We start from the raw sequence: 27,903 nt of genomic DNA on the forward strand, positions 1-27,903 counted from the left end.
CCTGATCTGCATAAAGAGTCTGAGTCTCTCTGAACCTGTCCAAGTCACAGCTAATACCCCTGAGGAAGTCCAGTTTCTAGGAGTCCTTCTGGACATTTCTAAACAGAGGGTATTACTTCTGGCTAGTGGGCTATGCATCTGTCTCACAGATTTCTTAACATCATCCCATTTCTTGAAGTACTATCTTTGACCTTCAGTCACTGCCATAGCACATCAAAATCAGATTACTTACAGAATTCCACAGAACACTAGGGTATGTCCTATCCTCAGTCCTGATGGCCAACATGGCAAGACTTCACTTGAGAAAACTGCGGTAGCACCACAGAAACAGATGGTGCCAGCATGCTCACCCCTTGCAGAGACTCACCCTCCTGTAACCTTGCATCAAGAAAAACTCTCATGGTTGATACAATAGGTGAACCTCAATCAGGGGATCCCATTCAAGTTAGGTCCAGACACTCAAACATTTGTTAGAGACTCCTCAGACTTGGCCTATGGGTAAGGATTCAAGGAACCTGAATAAAACTAAGACAGAAAAAAACACATTCATATTAAAACAATTATGGCTTTAATTTTAACCATAAAAGCATTCAAACAGACCTGGCAGCCATGGACCCTATGTATCCTCACAGGCAACTCAGCAATGATGTGGTACATCAAGGAGGGAGGGGCCTCTCATGCCTCCTATTCAGGCTGGCCATTGAGGCACTGCACTTGGCTCAGGAGTCAGGCATATCCCTCAGGGTGCATTTCATTCCTTTTCAGGAGAACATCTTGGCAGACTTATCGAGCAGAAAAAAATGCAGACACTTACCAACAGATGTTGAACACTAATACATCTCTGGATTTGGCCTACAGGTGGGGTGTTCCAGAGACAGACCTTTATACATCTCTGAAAAAAATGCACAAGAACACCAACCACAATGGTGTGGGGAGCAAATGTCTGTCTGTGCCTTCCCTCTCATCCCTCCTCCTCATGGTAATATAGATGATATTTTTGGCCAAGATAGTACTGGTTATCCCTCTTAATTTGTTTTGTTAAGGACAGTGCCTCTTTTGCTGTCTCAGCATATGGATCTCTTGACTGATAACAAGGGATCAGTCATATGTCCCAATCTGAAGACCCAAATGTTGACAGATTGGATGATCTAACTCATCACCTTTAGGCACACATTTTCTGAAGCTGTGCTTTCTATACTAAGGGAGGTCAAGAAACCAAATTCAAGGAACTCATACCTAGCAGAATGGAAAAGATTCTCCCAGTGATGCAAGAGAGACGGACAGAAAACTACTCAGCTGATGGATTCCTCGACTCCACAAACATATATCTGCCCTTTTCAAATCCAGAATGTCTTAAGCCTCAGTGAAGGTAACGTGTTTATAGTCTCAGCCTACTTATCCTGAGATTATTCTTTACTCTCTATTACCAGTAAGGAAATTCCTTAGGGGGGTCTTGCATCTAAAACCTCCAAAAGGTAATTTAACCACCACATGACCTCAATTATATGTAAGAAAAGTCTTTGAGCAAGTCACCAGTACACACTCAAACACTTGATCTGAAAAGATAACTTTTTAGTGGCCATTATCTCTATCAGAAGGATAGCAAAACTGCGAGCCTCATGTACAAACAACTGTTTCTCATATTTCAGTGAGACAGGGTCTCTCTCTCTCCACTAATCCTACTTCTAAGACCAAAGTGGTGAAAAAAAAGTCTCTCAATCAGGCCACTGAATGTTATCCCATATCATAGAAAATTAAAAAAATGTTTTTTTGCACATTAGTGATGTGCAAAGACAACTGGGATTTTACCTTGATAGGACTAAAACAGAAAACAAATTAAACCAGATATTCCTAGCCCTTGCTCAGGATAACAGGGTGGCTTGTTTCTAAATAGACCATTTATAAATGTCTCTCACTGCAACAACTTATATTACAACACCATACCAGGCATGTGAGAGCCAACTCCACAGCAGTAACTGCTGTCTTCCTTAGTGGGGACAGCACCCAGGTCATCTTTGAGGCAGCTACCGGGTTATCTGTCCACACTTTCCCCAAATATTATAAACTTTATATTATTTCAATAGTCAGTGCAAGATTTGCCACAGTCATCCTACAGGGACCACTGCAACAGGTCATATTGAAGGCAGCTACCTAGTTGTCTGTCTACACCTTCAACAAACATTATAACCTGGCCATTACCTCTAGAGTCAGTGCAGGATTTGTCAAGGTCATCGAACAGGGACTACTTTAACAACCTTCTCATGACTTGCCACCCAATGGTTCATTTCTTTACTTTTGTCTCTTTTACCCCTTCTACAAGACACACCTTCAGGTTTGCCAAACATTTTGAGTGGGAACTTTGGGTAACATTTTGTTGGGACTACCATTTTTTGGTGCATACATCACATGGGCAGTTCATAATTTAATTTCAGTCCAGACCCCTCGATACTGGCCCTGCTTAACAGGTTATATTTTTGGCAGAATGTGAATCTTTCTTCTACCCTACAATTAACCAAAGATATTTCACACTGCAGTTAAAAACAACACACAACTCCAGTGATTATTTATCTGCCATACCAGGGATTACCTCAGTGTCACTGCTCAACAGAGGCACAGCAAAATAATGGGTATAGTTCCCCATACTAAAGGGGTGGCGTAAGCCACAAAACTATGGGCTAGGCTTGTAAATGCCCTCGGGCAGATAGCCTAGTATGAACCTATGAACCTATGAACCTATGCCTAAGAATCCAGAAGAGGCAAGGTGGGATGATCCTTGAAGTTGGAAGGATGGTGTCTCATATCTACTGTTTTGGTGAATACCTTGCACAACTGTACAACTTCACTTCATCTACTCCTCTACTATCTGATTTTGTGAGTATTGCATATAAATGAGCTAGGAATGTGTCTGACATTCTGGTACATAACCAGTTTTGTTTACCAGATGTTAATTTCAATCAGAGCTTAAGCATAAATAAAGGCACTGTTCCATGTGATGGTTGCTCCATCTGTTAATATGTAGTAAGCTCTTTTCCCTATATTAATGGCATCAAGTTTACAGCTAGCATGAATACAGTTATAATACGGAGGGGTTAGTGTATGTGTTGAGATGTGGATGTAACAAGTTTTACATAGTGGAAATATACAGGAGTTTTAGGGTCCAGTTGCAGGAACATATTAGGGACATAAAAAATAAAACATTAGAGAGTCCCCTTGGGAGTCATTTTTTGACAGCACACAACTCTAACCCTGATTCTCTTAGGGGTTGTGTCTTGGAAAAATTGCAAGTTGGCATAGGTGAATGTGTGTCTTTAAAAAACAAACTCTTTAAAAAAGAAACCCTGTTGATTTTAAAGTATGGTACTTTGGAACCTCAGGGACTCAACAAAGAAGGTAATTGAAAGTATGTGATTTGAATTGTATGCTTAATTGATTAATTGTTTTGTGCAATATGCTGTATATAAGCAAACAGTATTTTGTAGTGTTTTTACTCTTGGGTTCATCGGTAGGTGCTAGGCTATTGGCCCTGGGGCCTATACAAGCCCAGCCAAAAAGGTACCCTGGCTTTTGCCACCCAAGAAAATTATTTTCCTGTGCCACTGTCGAGCAGAGCCAAAGAGGTGATTCCCTGGGTGAATTTCCTATTTCCCACCCAATCATCAAGACTTTTCTTGAAGAGTGCTAATGAGGAGCTTTGTTTGATATAGTTAGGTAGTTTATTCCAGAGTATGGGAAGTCTCTGGGACAGGAATCTATCCCTGTGGCATGTTCTGTTTATTGTGGTGAGAAGGTTTAGGTCCCTAGAGCATGTAGCCCGGAGGGATTGGGATTTCTTTAAGTGGAGCATGTCCAACAGCTCTGGGTTTGACATAGTTTTGTATGTTAGGCAGAGATCACCTATGAGTAGGCAATATGCGACGGAGTAAAGCTGGAATTTTTTGAGACGGTCTGCGTAGGGCATCTGTTTGAGGCCGGTAATCCTCTTTGTGAGGTATTTCTGCAGCCTTTCCAGTTGTTGTAGATGTCTTGTGAGGTACTACCAAAAGGGGCATTGTACTCTATAATGGGCCTAATGAGTGATGAGTAGAGGGGAACAATGACCTCTTTTTTTTTCTGGATGAGAACTCTTTTGTGATGAGGTGTGCCATGCAGAATGATTTCCTGACTACTGTGGCGATGTAAGGTAAAAAGTAAAAAATGCACCAAGATAACACACAGCAAAATGTTTAATCACAGCAAAGTACAAAGTGGTAAGCGCTTTCACAACCAAAGTTGGTTCATCAGACACCACAGTAAAAAATGCACAGGTTTAAATAGAGATTCTAAAATGCCAATCAATCAATAAAAATCACACAATGATTAAGTAGCAGTGAAAAACAATTAAGCCTCATGCTCAAACTAAAAAAAGCATTGCTTAAAAACATTGTACAAAAAGGAATCAAATACTATACATGAGAAAGCACTTAAAAAACTTATAAAATCATTATAAAACATGGAAAAATACTAGGCAGGAAAAAGTTAAATAGAATACTTGGAAACTAAAAGCTAGTTAATTACATAGACTAATTTTGAAAGAACTTAGCTAATCTTAATGCTTGAGATGTCTAGCCTTTAAAAAGGGACCAAGGAAGTAGTAGCATTCAAACCAGGATACTTTTCAGCATTAAGTTTCAAAATCCACTTCTGTTCATGTCCCTCTGTGATATTCTCAATGTCACCACCTCTGGGGTTTCTATGAATATGTTGTAGAACAAAGAACTTAAAGGAATGAGAACGGCCATTGGACATAACATGATTGGCTAGAGCATTTGATGGTTTATTATTACTAATATCTCTTAGGTGGTCTAAAATACGATCTTTAAGCATTCTATTTGTTTTTCCTACATAAAAAGCAGGACATTGTACACAAAAACAATAATAGACCACATCTGTAGATCTGCAATTAGTGCATTGATTAGTGTACAAAGAAAATTTCCTAGTAAGATGTACATATTTATTTTTACTATATATAAATTGACAAGCACTGCAATTCCTGCATGGAAAAGTACCATGCCGATTGGATCTAATAATAGTTCTAGATAATTCACCATGACATAGATGTTGTTTAAGGGATTTATTATTTCTAAAACTAAAAATAGGAGAATATCCGACCTTGTCTACCAATCCAGGCACTTCTTGTAGCAAATACCAATGCTTTTTGACTACATCTAAGTATTGATTGATGTTACTGGAAAACTGAAACACCACTCTAAAATCATTACTAGTTCTGTTAGTATATCTTGTATTGTCAACAGCATCACCAGCATTAAAATAAGGTTTACATCTAGTGCTTCTCAGCTTCCAGGCATTAGAGATAGTCTGTTCAATGTCTGCAAGTGAGTATCCCCTATGTAAAAATTCTGTTTTTAAATTAGATAGGGCAACTACTGCATCTTCATCTCTGCTATGCAGTCGCAGTGTTCTAAAAACCTGACCCTTGAGCACGTTCCTAGGAACGTGTCTAAGGTGCATACTAGATTTGTACAAAAGAGTATTTTTTTCTAGTGGGTTTAAAATAAATATTACTGCAAAGACTATTTAAAACAGAAAGTTGGTGTGGCCATGGGCACTGCATGTGCAAATAGCTATGCCAACTTGGCTTTGGTCAGCTGGGAAGAGCAAAATGTGTTGTCAAATAATAATCCATTTTTTGGACAAATACTTTGGTACGTCCGCTTTGTGGATGATGTGTTTATGCTGTGGAGAGGCTCTGGTACTGATTTGGCACAGTTTTTGGAATATTTGCATTCAACTACTGATTTTTTAAGGTTCACTTACCATAGTTCCAATACTGACATCAGTTTCCTTGATGTGCAGGTTAGTAAATCTGTTTTAAGCAACATCTATGTCATGGTGAATTATCTAGAACTATTATTAGATCCAATCGGCATGGTACTTTTCCATGCAGGAATTGCAGTGCTTGTCAATTTATATATAGTAAAAATAAATATGTACATCCTACTAGGAAATTTTCTTTGTACACTAATCAATACACTGATTGCAGATCTACAGATGTGGTCTATTATTGTTTTTGTGTACAATGTCCTGCTTTTTATGTAGGAAAAACAAATAGAATGCTTAAAGATCGTATTTTAGACCACCTAAGAGATATTAGTAATAATAAACCATCAAATGCTCTAGCCAATCATGTTATGTCCAATAGCCTTTCTCATTCCTTTAAGTTCTTTGTTCTACAGCATATTCATAGAAACCCCCGAGGTGGTGACATTGAGAATATCACAGAGGGACATGAACAAAAGTGGATTTTGAAACTTAATGCTGAAAAGTATCCTGGTTTGAATGCTACTACTTCCTTGGTCCCTTTTTTTAAAGGCTAGACATCTCAAACATTAAGATTAGCTAAGTTCTTTCAAAATTAGTCTATGTATTTAACTAGCTTTTAGTTTCCAAGTATTCTATTTAACTTTTTCCTGCCTAGTATTTTTCCATGTTTTATAATGATTTTATAAGTTTTTTAAGTGCTTTCTCATGTATAGTATTTGATTCCTCTTGTACAATGTTTTAAGCAATGCTTTTTTTAGTTTGAGCATGAGGCTTAATTGCTTTTCACTGGTACTTAATCATTGTGTGATTTTTATTGATTAATTGGCATTTTAGAATCTCTATTTAAACCTGTGCATTTTTACTGTGGTGTCTGATGAAGCAACTTCGGTTGTGAAAGCGCTTACCACTTTGTACTTTGCTGTGATTAAACGTTTTGCTGTGTGTTATCTTGGTGCATTTTTTACTTTTTACCTTTCATTTGGATTTATTTCTGCACCAAGGTTTTACCCAACACGGTTTCTTTGGTTTTCTACTGTGGCAATGTGGTTATCAAAGGAGAGACTACTGTCCACCTGTGCCCCAAGGTCTCTTATCACACTTTCGGTGTTAAGTATACTCCCCGTATTCTGGTCTTTTTACAAAGGTCATATTTGCTAGCTGACATGCTTTCACCGACTCTTCTGTAGCAATTTATATGTACAATGTTTTTTATATATATATGTTTGTCTGTGTCTTAAGTGATAATTCAATAAAGGTGTTAAAAATAACTTCCCCACTCCAGTCAAAACATTAGATTTTTTTTTTTTTATTAAAATGAAAAGTTCAAATAAAAAATATCCCATCTGCAACAAATGGCATTACTGGCAAAGCAGATCCAACTCTAAATAATCTCAGATTACACTAGCTAAAAACTAGCATGTCTAACGAGAATCCTCACTACACTAATGGAATAATACCACAAACTTATTAAAGATCATAAAAATTAAAAAGAATATCAAAACTAATATAGAAACCCACCCAACAGATGGTCCATTCATAAAAACATATGAAAATATGTAAAGTACTCCTCTGTACACATCATACATAAAGACTGTATCCTATTGAAAGAAATGAAAAAGAGTAACTTAAACTTAAAAAAAAAAAAAAAAAAAAAAACGTGAAAGTATACAACTTTTCTTGTAATGTTCTGATTAGGGATTCCAAGAGTTATACTGTATTGCTCAGTGTTACAGTAGCGATAACTCCTCCTACTATACTCCCCACTAGGTCTCTCCCTAGTTCTGAACAAGATGTTATCACTATCTACAAACCTAAAAGCAAAATAGGACGAAACTTGTACAGCTACTCTCCAGCCCAATCCTGGAACAAACTGCCTCTACACATCAAAAATATTACTCACCCACAGCGTTTCAAGACTACTCTCAAAATCCATCTATATAGTACCTGGCTCTGTCACTGTACCCACCCTCCATGACAGGCTATTTCCCCTCATTTCCACCAATCACCCTGAATTTTCCACCCATTACCCCTACTACACTAACTTCATCCTCCACTCTCTGGTCTCTTCTCAGCTTAGTCACTTATTCCTCCCCTCCCAGCTCCGTCTGACATTTTCTTTCTGGAGCTCCAGCTACAACTACTAATACTGTTACATGCAAATATTTTGATATTGTGCCACTCAAATCATCATGATATATACTGAAGTACAAATGTCTACACCCTGATTACCTACTTATTGTCAGATTCTTGTGTCTGTTACTATATCAAAGTGCCATGGTAGATGACTGCAAATAACTTCTGATGCACAAATGTTTTCCATTTAGAACTTGTTTATACTATTTTATGTTCTGTAAATGACTTCTGATGCACAAATGTTTTCTATGTTAGGATTTTGTTTATACTACATATGTCCTCACTTTTATTACTGTACTACTTAAATGATTAGTGTAAATTTTTTTGATAGTACTAAATGTGGAGCTTTTCTCCCCAAGCCTCTGCTGAAAAAGTGCTGTTGCTCAGTCAAACTAACCTGGTCATCAAATGTAAAATAAAATAAAATAAACACTTGGGACTCCTGCTGCAGAAGGACTGACATGCAGCACATCTTCCAGGGTTTTTTTGCCTGTCCCCCTCCTGGCTGGGTGGGTGGCCTCCCATCTGGATATCAGCATGTCTGTATTAAAAGAGGGACATCTCTCCAAGTCATCTTCAGTTCTTTCTTTCCACAGAATGAGGCATTTTGGGGGTCAATGTAAGTATTCAGCAGCATCACTCCACTAGTTTAGCCTGGTTCCAGAGGAATGATAAGCATCCCACTACGGGAAAAAAAATCTTACTTTAACTTGTATGTTGCTTTCTTGTAGGTAAGGAGTTTTTTTCAAGCATCAGGGACAATTTTTAAGGTTTATACTGCATTACTTGTAGGAAGCAAAAGCCACACAAAGACTTTCACTGTCAGTTTATACTATGTTCAATTAGAAGACCATTAAGCAGAGAAACAAATCTCCCCAGGACTACATTAATGATAAAAGTCTGCATAATGTGTCTAGGGCAGACACCATGTAAAAATGCAAAGAGAAGTTCCCAAGAGAAGGAATTGTGGGAAGCTGACAATAATCAACTGAACTTGAAGAACACACAAAGCATGAGGGCATCAAATCTAGTGAAGCAGTTTTGCAACTGCCAACTTATGGCAACCTTACTGAGGCTTCTGCTGATGCCCCTCAGCAGACAACCATGTTTCTGGATGAAGGCATCTTCTTGAGCTGAAACCCTGCAGAGGTCAGTTTAGACACACCTCCAAGGGCATCCAGTTCCAGCACCCATATTTTGATACCAAAATTGAGGATGGCAGTCCTTCACTTCTCTTGTGTGAGGATCTTCACAACTCAAAAACTGAAGTCATCAGTATCTGCCAATGACCAGAGGCATCTAAAGCTGCCACCACTTAGGCATCCAAACCTTTGCTGTTCACCACCTCACCCTGAGCTGTGTGGGCCCTCCTGTCTCCCCCACCCAAAATCTAATGAATTTCACTCAGGAATTGTGCCCTTCCTCAAGAACCTACAGCTGTCATCAGAACAATCATCATTGTCTGGATCCCGACCTTGAAAAGGAAAAGAGCAACATCCCCTCACAGGAATCAAACTACTCTGAATAAGAGAGATAATAATTTGCCTATGTGGATCAGATGTCTTTCCCTCTTTCTTGTGTGTAAGCTATTCAGGACAGCCTAACCCTGCCTCCTCACCTAGTGATTTCTCAGTTGGAGGCTCCCAAAAGAAGATATATTTCTTCTAATGGGAACATAAGGAATACTGTAATGCCCAAAAATGGTATAGGGAATGTCCGGCCTTACCACAGCCAAACCCTTAGCTATCCATCAGTGACCAAAGTCTTGGAGGATGCATTCATCACTCCTTCTTTAGAGACAGACCCTTAACCTCCTGCTTCCAAGGAAGCTTGACCATTTTTACAGAGTTGTGGATTACTGTATTTGTACAAGAACCTAACTGCTGATATGAAAGCAAGGTACAGGAGACTTTTGGGAAGAAGATTTTACACCTCTGCAGTCCTGGCCTTCAGGGTCCTAAATTGCAAAACTGGCATATTATGGTTTAAGGAAATCCTTCTATCTCAACTAAAGGATAAGGCTTAGAAGACAGAAGACCATGCCCTGAGAGATAAAGTTGCAGATTAATGCAATCTTATCTCTCAGGTTAGCAAACACTCTCACTGAATGTGGCTATGTGGTAGTGGGTGTATCATGCAAAGCGACACAAATGGAGTCAGACATTATGAGAAATGCTTAGGTGAGGGCACAGCCCCGGCCAGATCATGTGAAAGTATACCTTTGGAATGCCCCATTAGGAAGGGAGGTGCTGATTGGACCCGAAGCTGAACAGATGTTTAAAAACCCATAAAAAAGGGGCAGACAATGCAGTTTAAGAAACAGCTGTTTCACTTCTCAGAAATACAGCAGAAAAGAGGAGTGGGAATCCTGGGGCATAATGGGTGATCTGTAGCAAGCTACAATTTGGATTGCAGTTTTGCCCAGTGTTAGTTTCACTTGGATAACCTTGGCTGCATTATGCTGAGCAACTAGCCTGGAGGTGTGGATATCCTTAATGAATATGGACACACCTCCGCCTTTGGTGTTCCGGTCCAGGTTACATGGCCGAAAAGTGTGGTATGAGTTATAGCCTGGTAGTGCAGGGGTGCTCTCTGGAGCCTTGAACCAGGTCTCAGTCACTGCACAGATATCGATGTTCTCCATTTTAAGGAGTGCCTCGAGTGAGTGCATTTTGAGATTTAGACTTCTAGCATTGAGTAGTATCACCCTCAGTTTTTGCTTGCCTGTTCCTGTTACGGTGGTGAATTTGTCATTTGAACCTTGCCTAAAAAAGGCACTATAGGGGTAGCAAGAACCTTAGCCAGCATCCGATATCCCAGGGGTGACAGGTGCAGGCCATCTCTGGCAAAGCATCATGGTCTGTCAACCATGTCATCCCAGGCAGACAGATACTGGATCCCTTTAGAATGGCACCAGAAACTTAGCCAATTTATGAAGTCAATCATTTTTTCCTTGTACTGCGGCATCATTCTGGGTGATGGCAGAATGCTACTCAGGGCTAGGGTCATACCTGCCTGGGCTACAAGATCGGAGAGCTCTTCCATGTCTCTTTTCATGTAGTCCAGGGAGGTACTTCTCAGGTCATTCACACCAACATGGACAATGACAGAGTCATATTTGTACTTGTGGAGTGACCTGAGTGCGTGGGTTATGTGGCAGATCCTGGCACCCAATAGGCAGCTGACAGTAACTTTCCCCTTGTTTAGCCTGGTGAGTGGGACATCAGTGAGCCTGACTATAGAGTCACCTATGACTAGTGTGTTGGGTACGTTGTTTTGCCTTATTGGCTGTGGTTGTGGCACACTGAGTCTGCGGGCTATGTGTCATTTGGGTTGTGTTAGGGGTGGAGGTTGCTTGCATTTCTGCTTTGGAGGTCTCTGTTGCTTGAGCAGATTACTATTGAGAGCCTCCGCAAATGTTTTTGTGTTTCTATGTGTGGATTTTGGTAGTGTTGATTTTGTGAGACTATGTGATGAGTGTGGTGTGGTGCAAGTGTTTACCTTCTCCTCTTGACTGTCAAGTTCAGTCTTGATTGGAGAGAGCTTTACCTCCAGTTTGGCTAGATAAGTGCATCTCTCACAGGTTGTAGTGTTGGGTGGTAGAAGAGGGTTGTCTGTGTACATGACGCAATTTCTACATTGCCCCAAGATGCCCAGATTCATCAGTTAGACAGGAGAGAACATTGGGAGCTGACCCCTGAACATGCCTGAATAAAAAAATATTTTCCTCTTGATAAGTGAGGGAAGTGAGTACAAGAGCTGTTTTTCCTCTAAGCATGTGAGGAAAGTAAGCACCAAAACTGTTTTCCTCTACGTAATGAGGAAGGTTGAGTGCTGTAGTAATTAGTAGGTTATTTAGTGCTTACAAGTTCTGAACAAGTGCTGATCAAGAATAAGCAAATTCAAGTGCTAAAACTAAGAATCTGTATCTGGACTAAACTAGTTACAGGAAGGCTGTGTAAGCCAAGGTGCTAAGTGTTTCATTAAATTTGCTTACTTCTTGGATCGGTGGTCTTGGTGGCATTTTATTACACTGATAAATAAGTTTGTCAAACAAAACAAGTAACACTGCACGGAAGGAACTCGGCAACAACCAACAAATGTCCAAAGCCAGGAAATACCAAGGAATACCAAACGTTTAAATCTATTGAAATTTACATTAAGCACTGTCATCCAGAACAAGCACATACTTCATCAGAACTTTCCAAATCATTAAACACTTCTATTTAAATAATGAACATCATCAACTCCATCACAATTTTAAAGTCACATCCCACAAAAAATTAATTTGTTAAAAAATGATAATTCATTCACTTGTGCTACTTCACTATCAAATTACTTCACTATAAAATCTAATCAAATAATGTCTACCCTGCATACTATCAAAAATAATACAATCAAATTACAATTTAGCTGCCCTCATTTTTAATATAGAATAAAAAGAAATGCATTCATTAAGACCTGGTTTATGTGCAGCATAGAGTTTGAGTTGCCACAGTAACTCTCTAAACTTTGAATGTGCTTTCCAGGGTCTACCCATTCCGTTGTACAATGTGAAGTATATCGAAGTTGATTTTTTTTTTAATTATCACAAACAATAGAATTCTCATATAAAGCACTCTTCATTTTTTTCTATTTATCATAATTGTACTCATACGTTCTCTTTCTTAGGTGATGCTCAGTTACTATCACTAGGCAATTCTTTTCCTGCATCCCAGCCCACAAAAACATTTCCTTAGTTATCCTGATTTTCTTACCCAATATTTCTGACATAGTACTCTGTTAGGAATGTTTAAAGCCTGCCAACACATTACATTTCCAAAACAGATATTATCAGTTACCTCTTTCCTCCCCATCATATCTCCAACATTTGGCATCTACCTGAGGAAAAATTCTTTGGAGTCTGCTTGGAGTATAAAATATCTAGGGAAACAGTTCTGAGCAAAAATCCTAAATCTTGTTGACTTTGTTCCATATTTCGAAGCCATACATATGTCCTCCTATTGTTTTGTAACCTCCTCTGATTGATTCATATTGTTACTGTGCAATATTTTATATGCCATACTAATTATCATTAACAGTAGCAAAACACAGAAACCTGATCTCTACCACGATGCAACCAGACAATAAGTTGAAATGCAGTCAATAATCCATAAAGTAAGCCAATAAACGTAGTAAATGTATAGTAAAAAGTTCTTTAATCCAAATAACAGTGGGTAAAGGTAAGCGCTTTCGCGTGGATACAACCACGCTTCCTCAGACAATGAATAGCCCCACAAGCAAAGTTTAAATAGTGTGATAATTGAAGACAAACCTAATTTAGTTAATTACAACAATTAGCAGTTAAAAAGAAACTGTCAAGCAACAATCAGAGTGTTCATGTTCTAAGGAGTTTTTTTGGCGAACATATGCAAGATCAGCAGATACTTTGTTGCATAGTATCTAACTATAGTGTACTTACAAGGCAAATCTAATCTAACATAGTTACACAAACAAGAGATATACAAAAAGTGCATTCACGTACAAATAGATGTAAAAATTCTGGCAGTAGAAAAATCTCCGACTGCAAATCTACAAAATGTGAATATTTAAGTAAAAGCACTGAACACTATGCTGCTGATTCTGAAGCATAAGATGTCATAAATTCAGACTCTTAATTAAGTAACTATAAAAGTAATAGTGTTACAATAAAGAATGGGAAGTATTTTTTCACAAACTAAGAATATTTAAAAAGCTGATCGCTCTAGTTTCAGTTGCGGTAAGCAACATGTCTAAAGGACAGCAGCATTCTTTACTCATTACAGATCTAGCAGTAATGCTATTTGATGTTTGTATTGGTTGCTATTAGTTACTATACACATTTAGAATGCAAGTAGCTTCAGTTACAGTTGGTATCATTGCAGAACGGAAGTTACAATTTATGTAACTTTAATTCAGACATCAAGGTTAACAAACTAACCGCTGCAGTAGTTGCTGAATGCTGTCTGATAATTATAGAGAAGTACTCTTCGCTGCTATATGTTCTATAAGATGTTTAAAATATAACTAGCTTCAGTTGCAGTTCGCATCATTACAAAACCAAAGTAAGATTTTATACTAGCTTTAATTCACACAACAAAGCTATCTAGCTGCTATAACAATTAGCTTTCATAAAAATTGCTGAGGACTTGTGAGATATGTATACGAGTATAAAAAGTTATCTGTATAGAATGCTAATAACTATAAAAAACAACAAGTATTATAAAATTATACTAGAATTACTAAGTCAATTAATACAAAACACGTAGAATATATATATATAAAGCAAGTAAACAAATACGTTGACTGAATGACTTGACTTAATACATTCTTCCTATTAGGACTAACAAAATTTATAAAATAATATTCAATACGGGAATAATAGACAGTTAATTATTAGGCTTAAGTATAACTTAACCTACAGGACATAACATTAGAAGAAAAATTATATCAATCACTATATTAATCACTATATTAACTTCATAATTGCATAGCTATTATTATATATAAAAGTTTAGATGAAGTTAGATAAGGTATATTGTCGATTAAAACCTGGATAATAATTATTCCATAAGAATACCTGTATAAAAATTAGTTTAGAGAATCATAAAGACTTGGGTCTGATTAAGATAATTATATAAAAAATTTTTATTTAATGATATCTCTAAAAATCATTTTTACTTGAAAAGAATTTTTAAAATAGTCTATATAAAAAAATGTATATAGTGTATAAAAAATATATATGTATATAAAAAATATATATATATATGTAGAGTATTTTTATATACTATTCACCATGTATATTGACTATGCTTACCTAATTAATTTTTTTTTTTTTTTTTAATTATCATTAACAGCAGCTTTTGTTCTAGAGTCAACTAAAAACTCATCACAGCAAGTCTTTCACTTGGGATTCCGCATCCGTTTCTCTTTGCCTATACTCTAACAATCCCTGACAGAGAAGCCAGTCTCTAGCCTGCAGTCCAAATCTCTTCTTGGCCTCTTCCAATTCTATTACCTTTCCCTCTGTAGTTATTTGCTCCCAATACATTGGTTCCTTTACCAGTTTTCTCCAGTAAATTCCAGCTCCTCTTGCCTATTCTCTGTACAGCTATTTGCATCATCGATATTGGCAAAATCTTCTTTCTCCATTTATGTTGGCTTAGACCTTAGGATACTTTCTGCTACTTTATGAACATAATATTCTGTAAGGCAGTTGTCATTATCCTTAAAGATCTGTATGCAAAATCCCACTCTTCGCAATTTCTGAAATCCTCCCTCCCCACTTCATCATCATCCCCTTCCACTTTGAATTATAGCTTTCTGCTTGTTTTTCATATATGAGCCTTAACTTTGTAACACTAAAATATCCCTTCAAATCAAGTAATCTTAATCCATCTTGTTTCACTGGAAGGATCAAGTTATCCAATTTGACATTTGCCCTCTTCCATGCACAGGTAAATTCCTTGAATTCTTATTATTCTCTACAACTTCTCCTCTAGTTGATAAAAAATATGCTTTACCTGTGTATAAATCTAAAGGGACTAAAACATTTTCACTGCTTGATATCCATAAACAGGAGCTTCTAGTTTCTCAGTTTATATATTAGCTTTTGTTTAGTCTCTTCCCACATATTCTTAGCTGCCATAACAAAATCCTTTTTAATCTATACTCCTAAATACTTCCTTTTATTATGTTTCCATACATATGGGTATTGCTGAACTAATTCATGTGTGGGTACATAGTTTACAGACATATCCTTTGTTTTATCTTCATTGATTTTATTTCCTGAAAAGACTTGAAATGGTCTCAAAATGTTAAGCAATACTGAGATGTAATTTTCTGTTTTTATCATGTACAAAATAATATCCTCTGCAAATAAAAGCAACTTTACTTGATTATCATACCAATTATATGCTTGAACTTCTGAGCCCCTTGTTTTCTTTGCCAATTGCTCTAAATTTAAAGGGAATAAAAGGAAAAGCGGACACCCCTAACTGATTCCTCTGTTCAGATGCACCTTGTCAGAGCGGTACTATCCCATTTTAATTTTTGCCTCTGATGCCTCATAATCCTCCTAATTAACCTTATGATTGTACCAGGGAAAGCAAAAGCTTCCATTGCCTTTTTGATAAAACCCCAGCTTACTTTGCTGACTGCTTTCTCTGCATCAAGACCCACTAACAACAGCGATATTTTCTTACATTGTTTCCCTCTGGATCATCATTGTTCTATTAATGTGGTCAAATATTTGCCTCTTCTCCACAAAACCACAGTGATCAATATCTATCAATTTTGGCAACACCTTTGCCATTTCTTTAGCTATTACAGACATAAACACTTTATAATTATGGTTTAAAATTGAAATGGGCCTAAATAAAGCTAGATCTGATGGGTCTTTGTCATCTTTAGGTATTACAGCTTTCTTACAGGATTTTGGTGCTTCTCTCCTTTTAAAATACTGTTAAACAAAACCTACCATACCTTTATCACTTTCTTCCCTCCTAGCTGCCAAAGTTCCAGAGGAATACCGTCTATTTCTAGAGACTTTCCTGCATCTTGATTATATGTCACGTTTTTTTTTATCATATCTCCTCCCATTTCAACTGTTAATTGTTGAACTTCATCTACCTCTAACCTAGTCATACTCAAGTCTTCCATAAACATTTCCATTTGTGCTCTTTCTTGATTTCCATGTCTCTGCTTTATATAAAATTTCATAAAATTTCTGAAATATATTTAATATCTCTACATCATCTCCAGTTATTTTTCTTGCTATAGGCTCACTAAGCTTGGCAACAACCCTTTCTACACTCTGTTGCCTAAGTCATTGTGCTAAACATTTTTGTGCTCTGGAGTTAAAAAAACAAAAACAGGTGCTTAACTGCAATCTTTCTAAATGTATGCATGTTATCCAATACTCCCTTATTTTTAGCACTCTGAAGTTGCACCTCTTCTTGTTCTGTGAAATTCCCTTTATTCTGCAATACTGTAACTCTTGTCAGCCCCTCTAAACAATTTCTGCTACTTCTTAATCATATCTCTTTTTTCAATTTCTACCTTATTTACTCCACTTTCATTTTATTCCATTCATTAGCTATAACTTTTGAAGAAATTTCTATCTTCCCTAATAATACTTGAATAATTTCCACTATCCGTGCCTTAATTTCCTTTCTTTTTAAAAGGTAGGTTGGGAAGTGCCAGTGTCTCATTTTTACTTCCTTACCCTGCATTGTTATCTTAGTTATTATTGAAGCATGATCTGAAATAGTTATTGGATATGTACTAAAACTTTCAATCAAATGCACATGCTACTGTGAAATATAACTTCTGTCTAGTGTAGTCTAGTTATTGTACCTTAGGGAACATTCTCTCAAGAGTTGCTACTACTAAATTCATGTCTTTCATACCAAATATTTTCAGACATTCCTTTGGAAATTTACACTCTATTGTTACATTTTCCCTTCTAGATCCCCCAAATAAATCCTAACTGTTGTAAATCAAGTTCCAGTCCCCACCTATATGTAATATTCCCTACTGAAAACTGATTTCTCCCAAAATTTTATCAAGGATCACAACAGCAGTTCTCGGTGGAATATAAATATATGCCAAATGGAATCCTCCTCCCTTGCCAGCAGTTCCTTACAAACCTATCATCTTGTTTTTCCCCTTTTCTATCATTATTGGTGCTCGTCTAGCAAATAGTGTAAGTACTGTTTCCTTTGTCCCCAACACTCTGCTGAATACTCATCCTGAAATCCTTTCTTTATCAAATTCACATGTTCACTTCTTTCCAAGGTGCCTCTATTTGCACTCTGCATTTCTTAATATAATTCAGTACTCTTACCTTTTTGTCTATACCTGTGAGGCCATTCAAGTTCCAAAATAATATGGATAGTGTAGCCATTATTTTAGATTATTCCTACCTATCATATATGACAGAATTTTAAATGTCTATTTCCATTTTCTGTTTTACAAGCACCCACTAATGTTTGGCAGTTTTATCTTTTATAGAGTTATTTATCTCCATTTGAATGTACGTGACATTTTGCAAGACTTTTTGTTTTACTGAAAATACTCAAAAACATGCACACCCCAGAACTTATTAACTGTAAACAAACACACAAAACTATGTACATCTTCAAATAATGAAGTTTAACTCTCCTGACAAGAACAGCTGTCCCAAATCCACAGCTACACCCACAGGTATTACCTAACTATGTTAAGGTTATCCATCGTAAGAGGCATGTTCCAGCCTGTGCTGCTACTTACACTAATTGCTGGCAGTTATTGTTTTATCTTTATTCCCTCAGATGTGATAAACAGCTTGTATGCTTTCAGAAAACATTAACTTTTAGCCTTAAGAAAAAGTGTATTGCTTTCTTTAATTAAAACTAAACTGCACACTGTTCTAGTAAATGTACCAAGTATTTAGGTATCAGGAAAGCTGCTCTCTCTTATTCGCTTTCATAATTTCAAACTTATTTTTTCAGTATGCTATATGCCCTAGAACCTTTTAATTTTATGATTCCCTCAGCTAACAATGGCCAGAAGTCTGAAGATTTATTTCCTGCAGTCATCTTATCTCCATGGAAACATACAAAGAGAATATACAGCTGCCCTCAGCTGCAGAATTCTCATCTCACTGTGTACACTTATTTACTAAAAGCTAAAGGAAAATGCTTTATTACATTCAGAGTGTTTTATTATTTTTAAAAGCCCTTTACACATACACAAAAAACTTACTGGATTAAACCAAGGGTATCAACCCAGATATTCACTTATGCAAAAGTGAGCCAAAATGTCTCAACTCTACATATATTAGAATTAGTGCATTTTACACCCTCTCCCTCACCCCAGCAGGCCAAGTTTACAGCAAATTAAGGTAAGCATGCTTTTGCCCAGCCTTTCTTTTCTTTTTTTTCCCCTTAAAACTAAAACAAGTATTTGTTTACTTTAGTATCTTTGTCAGATACAGCACTCACTCAAAATGCTTTGCTATATAACATGCAATTTATATCATGGAATGTTTTATATACAAATATAGTTAAGAACAAAACTTGATTTACCTACAGTTACTTGTTTTCCTTTAAGTGTCCTTCTAAACATTAATGACATGAAGTGATGAATTGGGGTATATGCCTTTCAGTCCCCACCCACAATTTTAACAAAATACATAAATGTCTGAACTTTTGCAGATTTTTTTTTCTTCTAAAGCCATACTTCATAAATAGATTGATGATTTAGTCTCACATTTATTCACTAATTTCTGGTTGCTGATCTTCCTCCTAGCCATCTCCCATCCCCAGACTATGCTTTAGGTCCAAGGTATGCCCAATTCTTCTAGTAAATTCCTGTGCCTTTTTCCGTCTTGTAAGCATTTTCCTTTGGAACATTAGAAAAGGTTTTAATTGCAAAGTCTCTCCATGAGCTTTACTATTAGAAGAATGAGAAGCAAAGTCCCCTTCTGTTTGATGACTTACTGTTTTTGTTGGAGAAAATTTTGTAATTTCTCCTTAGCCTGTTCTGTATTAAAGAATATTCTGAAGACAGCTGGATACAGCAGTTTGAATCTCAAACCTAGCTCTCAACATTCCCTGATTACTGGGATAAATTTGCTTCTCTTCTGCCTAATGTACAATGAGCAATCATTTTCCACAAACACTGTCTCCAAAATGAAATACTTTGCCCTTCTGCCATTTTGTCATGATCAACTCTTTCTGCTCGTGTGGCTGCATCCTTACCAATATAGGTCTTGGCTACTTTCAAATGGTGAGGTTTGACGTGTACGCATGATGTGCCCTTTCAATTAACAAATCCTGGCGTGGAATACCAGTCTAGTTGCTTATCTGTGCTTTCATAAACTTAATACAATGTGTTTCTTCCTGTTTCTCTGGCACAGTAGAAAATCTCAGGTTTTCTCTGCATGCTCTATCCTCTACCATTTTTTTGAAACAGCTCTTCTTGAGCAGTCTCATACTCAGCCAGTCTTTTCATTTTGACCTCTGATTTTTGCAGTTTTATCAGTGCGTCTGAATAGCTGCTTAAATCTTCTTCCATTTTCCCTACCCTTTTGTTATTTGAGTTGATATGCTCCTTTTATGTTTTATTTATTGTAATTAGTTCTGAGCACATTTATTTTTTCCTTTAAATAACTGGAAGCCATCTCTTGTACCAAAGCTAGACCTTGAAGTGCTTTTTGGCAAACAGATTCAGGATTCTTCCTGGTCAGTGTTTTCTTTTCACCTTTTCTACAAGATTTGCTTTCAGGCTAAGGTTCTCTTTTATTGACATCAAGGCAAAGTACTTACTAGGCAGTAACTGAATTTTATTAAAACTTGTCAGAATTACATGCCTTATATCCTAGTTTCATTTTTCACACTGGGAGAGCTGAAGTTAAGCTGATGACCTGTGTGCAGCCATCTTGGAGTTTCCTGTAGAATGCTAATCATGTCAGTATTCTTGAAGACAACAATTTAAACATGAAGCCAATGCATACTTGAGCAACAATATAACATAGTGTCGCAAAACAAAATATCCTATGGTTTTGAAGTTATAGAGTAAATTCTAGGAGATCAGCACACTGAAGTAATAAAATAAACATATAACACTGAGATAATAAAGGGTATAATAAAAATGTCTATATAAGAATTGACTTATGCAGATTTAATCTATAGATGGATACCAAAATGAATTCCTTAGCAGCATCAATAAATGAGTTTAAGGAAATACTAGGCTAATCAAAATACAGCATAATATGTGAAAACAAAGAACTTAAGAAGTTGAGAAAGTTAGAATTAATATAGTTTCTTTTATTACAGGATTCCTTACCTTGGACAAAAAAAAGGGGATGTAGAAGTTGAACATGAAGACAAAGGGCATACTTTCCTTTGATTACTTTAATTCTTAATGACACAATCATTAATTGAAAGACACATTTTGTTTGGCATGTAGGTGATTAACTGTATTAATAAACAACTGCAGAAGCACAAGTTGTTTACAACCTTTAAAAAAATAGGCTACATACTCTGTCAAATGTCAAGAGCAAAAACTGCCTCTTAGTGTAGGTTGCTGGCATTATAGTAAAGAATCATCCAAAGCCTATGGTGTGCTTGTCTTTTGTTCTTTGGTCAATTCTGCAGATGACTCTTACTTTACCTAACCTGTTGCATTATAAAAATAATACTGCTCTACAATGTAGACTTCTACGCACTCACCCTTTGACTGCAAGGGTACAAGTACAATCTGCATCGAAAGCTGTTTCAAAGATGAAGGATTTTATCTGGGAGGGGAACACGGCAAGAGTCAAGTGGGTTAAGTTGATTCTTCCAATTGAACAATGCAGTTTGAGATTACCTGATTTGAAGGGGTATTTCAGAGCTACACAGCTAAGGTTCCTATACATAGCAGAAATAGAAACCTATAATATAAAGTGGAAAGGGATGATGATGAGACAGGGGGATGCACAAGAAACAAGGACAGACTGGGATTTTGGATGCATATTCTTAAGAAGAATAACAGTAAACATACAGAATATTACATTCATAAAATAGAAAATATTCTAAGAACTAAGATAACAAGAAAATGGAGAAAGGAGATTCTGCCGATAGGGATGACTGCTACTAGGGATATAGACAATAGGCAAGAGGGGGTGGGATTTATTGGAGAAAACTGGCAAAAGAACCAAGGTACTGGCAGCAAATAATTAGTCAGGGAATTAGAATGGGAAGAGGCCAAGAAATTATTTGGACTGCAGGCTAGTGATTGCCTTCCCTATCAAGGACAGATATTGGGAGTACAAGCAAACAGAAAGAAATAAGGGTATCCTAAGCAAAAGACTAGCACTGGTAGAATTTTTAGCAGAATCTAGAACAGAAGCTGTTGTTAAAAAATGAATAATTAGTGCAGCATACAAAACATTGCATGATAACTATAGGAATCAATCAGAGGAGGTTAGAAAGGATTGGGAAGACAGACTGGATAAGCAATTCACAAAGAAAGAGTGGGAGTGTAAATGTCTCCCATATATGCAACAAAGTCTAGAAGATTTTTGGATCTTTGCTTGGAAGTGTTTATATAGGTATTTTTAAACCCGATGTAAACTCCCAAGAGTTTTTTCTCAGGTAGACAACAAACGTTGGACATGTGATGAGGAAGAAAGAGGTAATTGGGAACATATTTCCTGGTTGTGTAATGAGTTGGCAGACTTTAAAGATTCCCTTCAGACTACTCTGTCAGAGATACTGGGTGAGCAAACTGGTGTAACTAAGGGAATGATTCGTTTTGGCTATGACACAGAATTATAACTGCCTAGACATAGTAAAGCCTTGCTGAGTCTAATTATTGTGGCTGCCAAAAAACAATTACTAGAGAATGGAAATAAATGCCTAAACTACCTTTACTAGAAGGAGGGAATACAATAACAGAGATAAAACAACTGGAATTGGGATCTTTAGAAAAGGGTAGTAGCAAATTACATAGAAAAAATGGGAACTGTGGGACTAATACATGCAGAGGAGGAACAAGGTTTAAAAGAAGGCAAGATCTGACTAACATATGTTTGACTGACAATGCCTGGACAGATTATAAGTGATGTATAATGTTTACAAATAAAATTATGTCAATATGGTTTGTGATGTATAATGTTTGCAACTAAAATTAAGTCAATATGATTTGCTTTGAATTACATAAATGTATGATTGCCTATGTTATATACGATACTTTAATAAAGATAATTCTTGCTTTAAAAAGAAAAGATGTTTCAACGACTTTGCAAGTTTTGTTTTCAAACTTCACTGCTGCTAATATGCATTTACCTCCATGCTGTGGGAAAGTAATTCAAATCCAAAAGCATGTTCATCATTCTCACTGCTGCAGTAGTCTATGGGTTGTATCCTGTCAAGCTATCTTTGGCCAGTTTCCAAAAACTTTCATCCCATCCCACACTATCACTCTGCTTATAAGCCCTTTTTGGAAGGAGCTATATAAACAGCCAGAGTGAATAAAAAATCTTCGGTACTTTTTTGCTCCCTTGTGCAGATGCATTTCTGAGGGTCTTATGAAATAGCAGTAAATCTTTCAGTCAGATAGATAAGACCCCTTTGGGGAATGTTTCCACACTATTTTATAAGATTAAAAGTGTAGTTTATATTTTTTACTTATTTCAGAATTGTGGTATACTACTTTAGGAAAACCAGCTTTACAGGAGTCTGTAGGCATTCTTCTAATAATGCTATTTCAATCTAAGAATTGCTTTATAGGTATCTAGAGTGTTTTTTTTACAGCAAATAGACTTATTTTATACTGAAATGTCTTCTATTCCGAAAAATGTATACATCAGATAGTACGTTTTGGAAAAGTAAGTGTGACAGTTGATTTAATTTTGGTTTTGCAGTAGCTCAGTTTGGGTGAAAATGATTCTGTTTTTTGGCAGGACTAGTTTGCATACTGCTTGTGTAACTTGTAATTGAGATTTTGAATTTTGGGAAGGGTTGTGTGCTATGTGTTTGAACTAAGGGAAAACTTATCGTCTGACTGACACCTTATCTGACTGAGAATTAAGCATATTCCCTGGCTATGACATGGATACTTTTCCTGGTCCTGCTCTTACTTTAACATACCTAAAAAGAAAAAAACAGTCAAAGCACGAGCCCTTACTGTAGTGTAGACTCACTCAGAGTCAGTGCCTCAGCCATCAGTAGGTGACTCTACAGTGGCCATTGCTGGTTCCTCAGGCCACTTACTGATTTCCTCAAATCCCTCTGTTGTAGCCTTGCAGGCCATTATGGATCAGATGTCAGACACATCCTCTTCAGCTGTTCCAGTGTTGGATGTGGGCATGGGAGAACCATCCATGTCAGGTGCTGGAGACTCTGAAGGAGGGTCTTTTCTGGGTGGCCAGGGAAATTATATACTTTTCCCTTCTTGGTCTTTGTCCACAGATGTACCTAGAAATAAGAAACAATCATTGCGACAACAAAGAAATTGTTTCTGTGGCTAAAAATTTTGGTTATTACCTTAGCCAGGAGTTTGTTGCAAGCTTTTAATTTTGGGTGTCAAGTGCCTCAGGATATTCTTTACTCATCTACTCCAAATGATGAGGATGTTTGTTCAGAGGATTCTGAAGAGTAATGCCATCTGAGGGGTCCTTAGCCAAAGACTCTGATTATTTAGACAGCAAGTCTGAATTTGAACATTTGGAAACCTTTTCTTTTTATGAAATTGTCTCCAGACTGAAGAATATATTTGCTTGGAAACAGGTGGATGTTCCAATGAGTTATGCAGACATTACAATTTAGTAGGACAAGAAGCCCCACACACGGCACCCATTCCTTCTATACTACCAGCCTTGGAGGATGCCTTTAATGCTGTCTGCAGTGTTCCTGATTCCCAACTAAATGCACCTAAAAAGGGTGATAAATTGTATAAAGTCTCCCAAGCTAACAATTTTTTTTCATATCTTGGATCAGACCCAGCTGCTAACTCTGCTACTGCTCCTAATATGAACAGGGACCTTACCACTCCCAGTTCAGTTCCTGGGGATAAGGAGCATAAAAAGTCTGGACAGACTGAGGAAGAACATTTTTTCTTCCCCTACTTTAAGCCTTTGGAATTCTCAAATGCAGGGGCTACCTGTGGAAATATATGCTTCAATGTGCAAATAATTTGAGAGAATTTTCTGCTTTGCAATCTCCTGAAGTGAGATCTTACTTGAATCAGATTGTGGCTAACATGTCACAAGTTTCTAAACTATGCATTAAAAAGTGTGTATTATTGTGCTGACTCTATATCTAGGGCTTCTGCCACAATCTTGAGAATATTTGTCTGGGAACAAAAATAGAAGTTATGTCCTTACCATAACGTTCCATGTGGAGTGTTCATCTCGCCTTTGTTCTTACACATGGGTTCGGAGCCGATCCTCGGCTCCGTGCCGGCCTCTTGCAAGCTCTGCATCGAGAATAAGCTCGAGACAATCTAATACCCACAATCCCCCTCTGCCTTTACCTCAGATCTAGTTTGCAAGCAAACCAATCTACAGAATAGCACATTCATGCTTATACACATAAGTATAGAAGGCAATATAGAAAAACTATATACATATCTAAACAGACACATATAAAAATATATGTGTATACCAACTATGTACACAGAATAATAACAGTAGCAAAAAATGCTTCTGGCCAGGCATCAAAGAACGTTCTTCCTAAGGGTGGAGGGTGGGACTGTCAGAACAAAGCGAGATGAACACTCCACATGGAGCGTTATGGTAAGGACATAACTTCTATATGTGATAGTGTTCAATCTCGCCGTTTGTTCTTACATGGTAGCGTCCTAGCTCCTTGATCCTGAGGAACTCACGGGAGGGCGTTCTTGAGCACAGTGGAACCAAAGGTTGCCCTGTCCCTAGAAACCTTGTCTACTTTATAATGAGAAATAAATGTATGTGGCTTAGACCAGGTAGCAGCCGCTCAAATAGCTTCCAGTGGTAGGCGAGCTGCATGAGCCAAAGACGTAGATATTGACCTTGTGGAATGTCCTTTGGGTTTGTGTAAAAGGGTTGATTTGCAGAATCGTAGACATAGATTATACAATCCGTTAACCATTTAGAAAGAGTTCTTTTGGTAACTGCAAGTCCTTTCCTGCTATCAGCAAAAGCCACAAAGAGTTGATCTGTTTTTCTGTGATCTTTTGTTCTATCCAAATAAAATCTTAGCTGTCTGTGAACATCCAATTTGTGTAACATATACTCCATTTTGTTGGAGTGGTTTTTGAAGAAAGTGGGTAATTCAATGGACTGATTAATATTGTTAATAGAACACACTTTAGGGAGGAAGGATGAATTGGTTCAAGAGAAACTCTGTCAGAGTGAAAGATCAAATAAGGGTGCTTGATGGAGAGCCTGAAGTTCAGATACTGTCTAGCAGAAGTAATGGCTACTAGAAAGAGAGTTTTCCAGGACAAAAATTTTAATGGGCAAGAAGAGGCGGTTCAAAGGGGCAACATTAAATTAGATAACAACAAATTCAGACTCCAAGGAGGCGTGGAGATCTGACCGGTGGTCTGATATGAAAAACTCCTTTTAAAAGGCTTTACAAAGTCTGTGAGCCATAACAGGAGCTCCACATTCTTCCACATGGAAATTGAAATGGCAGCCAATTGAACTCTTAGAGTAGCAGGAGAAGCACCCTGATGAAATAAGTCTGTTAAGAACTCTAATATCTTATTCAAAGGAGCTATAAAGGGATCCACATGGTGTGTCTTGCCCAGAATACAAACCGTTTCCATTTGCTAGTATATGTTTCGTAGTGGAAGCTTTATGCGAAGCCACTAATATATCCTGGACTGCTGGTGACAAAAGATCAGACCTGGCTAAGTTGGGAATTGGAGCAGCCAAGCTGCTAGATGGAGTGACAGGAGCACGGGATGGGGAACCCCTGACGAGTGAGTCAATAGATCTGGCTCTGGGTCCAGAATCCAGGGTCCCCGAATGCAGTGTATTTTCAGGAAGGAAACCAAATTTGACGAGGCCAGAATGGAGCAATGAGGATTATCGTCCTGTGTAGGTTCCTGGCTTTCTGGAGAAACTTGATATCAGAGGAAATGGGGAAATGCGTATAGGAGTCCCGGGGCCAATCAGAACCAGTGCGTCCTAGGGACTTCCCTGGAGGTAATAGGGCAAAGTAGCTCCTGCATTTGCATTCATTGGAGGCAAACAGGTCGCAGGAAGGCTGGCCCCCGCGAAAAATCCTTTCCGCCACTGACTGTTTTAGAGACCACTGCGGTAACAGAATTGCTCTGCTCAGCCTGTCGGCTATGGCGTTGGATGACCCCGGATGTGCGTTGCTATTAGAAGCGACCGTGGACTCCGCCCACTGCCAAATTCTCATGGCCTCTCTGCATAGTTGATAGGACTTGGTTCCCCCTTGTTTGTTTATGTACCAGACTACAGACATGTTGTCCGTCTGAACTGCAATAGTTCCTAGAGGAAGAAGGGGAGCAAAGTGTTGCAACGCTAGAAACACTGCCCTCAACTCTAGAACATTGATGTGCAGATTGTACTCCAAATTGGTCCATTCGCCTTGGACTGTCTGTCCCTGAAAGATGCCCCCCCACCCTATCAGGGAAGCGTCCGTGGTCACCGTAACTGTGGGCATGGGTAGCACAAACGGCCTCCCCTTGGAAAGGTTGCACGTTTGAAGCCACCAGTTTAGATCTGTTTTGCAAGTCTTTGTTATAAGAATCTCGTGTGTTAGAGGTAGTTGTTGAAGCGACCATTGAGCAAACAGTAGCCATTGTAGGACTCTCATGTGCAGCCTTCCCAGGGGAATTGCAATAAGGGAGGCTGACATGAGGCCCAACACCTTCAGTACTAGTTTTGCAGGAGATTTCCTTGACAAGAGTAGAAGGCGTATGTGAGTCTGCAGTGATAATATCCTTTCTGGGAAGCCTCAGAATCAATTGGCGATGTGTTTAACTCTGTTCCTATGAACAAGATATTTTGTGATGGCTGAAGTAAGGATTTTCCGAAATTTACGGAGATCCCTAGGTGAACACACAGTTGAAGAACACAGTCTCTGGCCTGCAGTAGTTGGCGGTGGTGGCGAAAGGAGCCAGTCGTCCAGATACGGAAACACCTGGAATCCCTGGCGTCTCAAGTGAGACGCTACCACTGCCATGCATTTGGTGAAGACCCTGGGGCTGAGGTCAGACCAAAGGGCAGGGCTCGAATTGAAAGTGACTGGCTCCCAGCCGGCGCAAATGATCTCTGGATGCCCTGGCCATTTTGATGTGGTAGTATGCATCCTCTAGATCTATTGAGCACATCCAGTCGCCCTTCTGTAAGAATGGAAGGATCGATTGAAGCGTGGCCATTCAGAACTTTTCTTTCTTGACGAAAGTATTGAGGTAGCTTAGGTCTAGAATGGGCCTCCA

This window comes from Protopterus annectens, chromosome 2.part0, assembly GCF_019279795.1.
Source record: "Protopterus annectens isolate FY-2018-M chromosome 2.part0, PAN1.0, whole genome shotgun sequence".
Taxonomy (NCBI): domain Eukaryota; kingdom Metazoa; phylum Chordata; order Ceratodontiformes; family Protopteridae; genus Protopterus; species Protopterus annectens.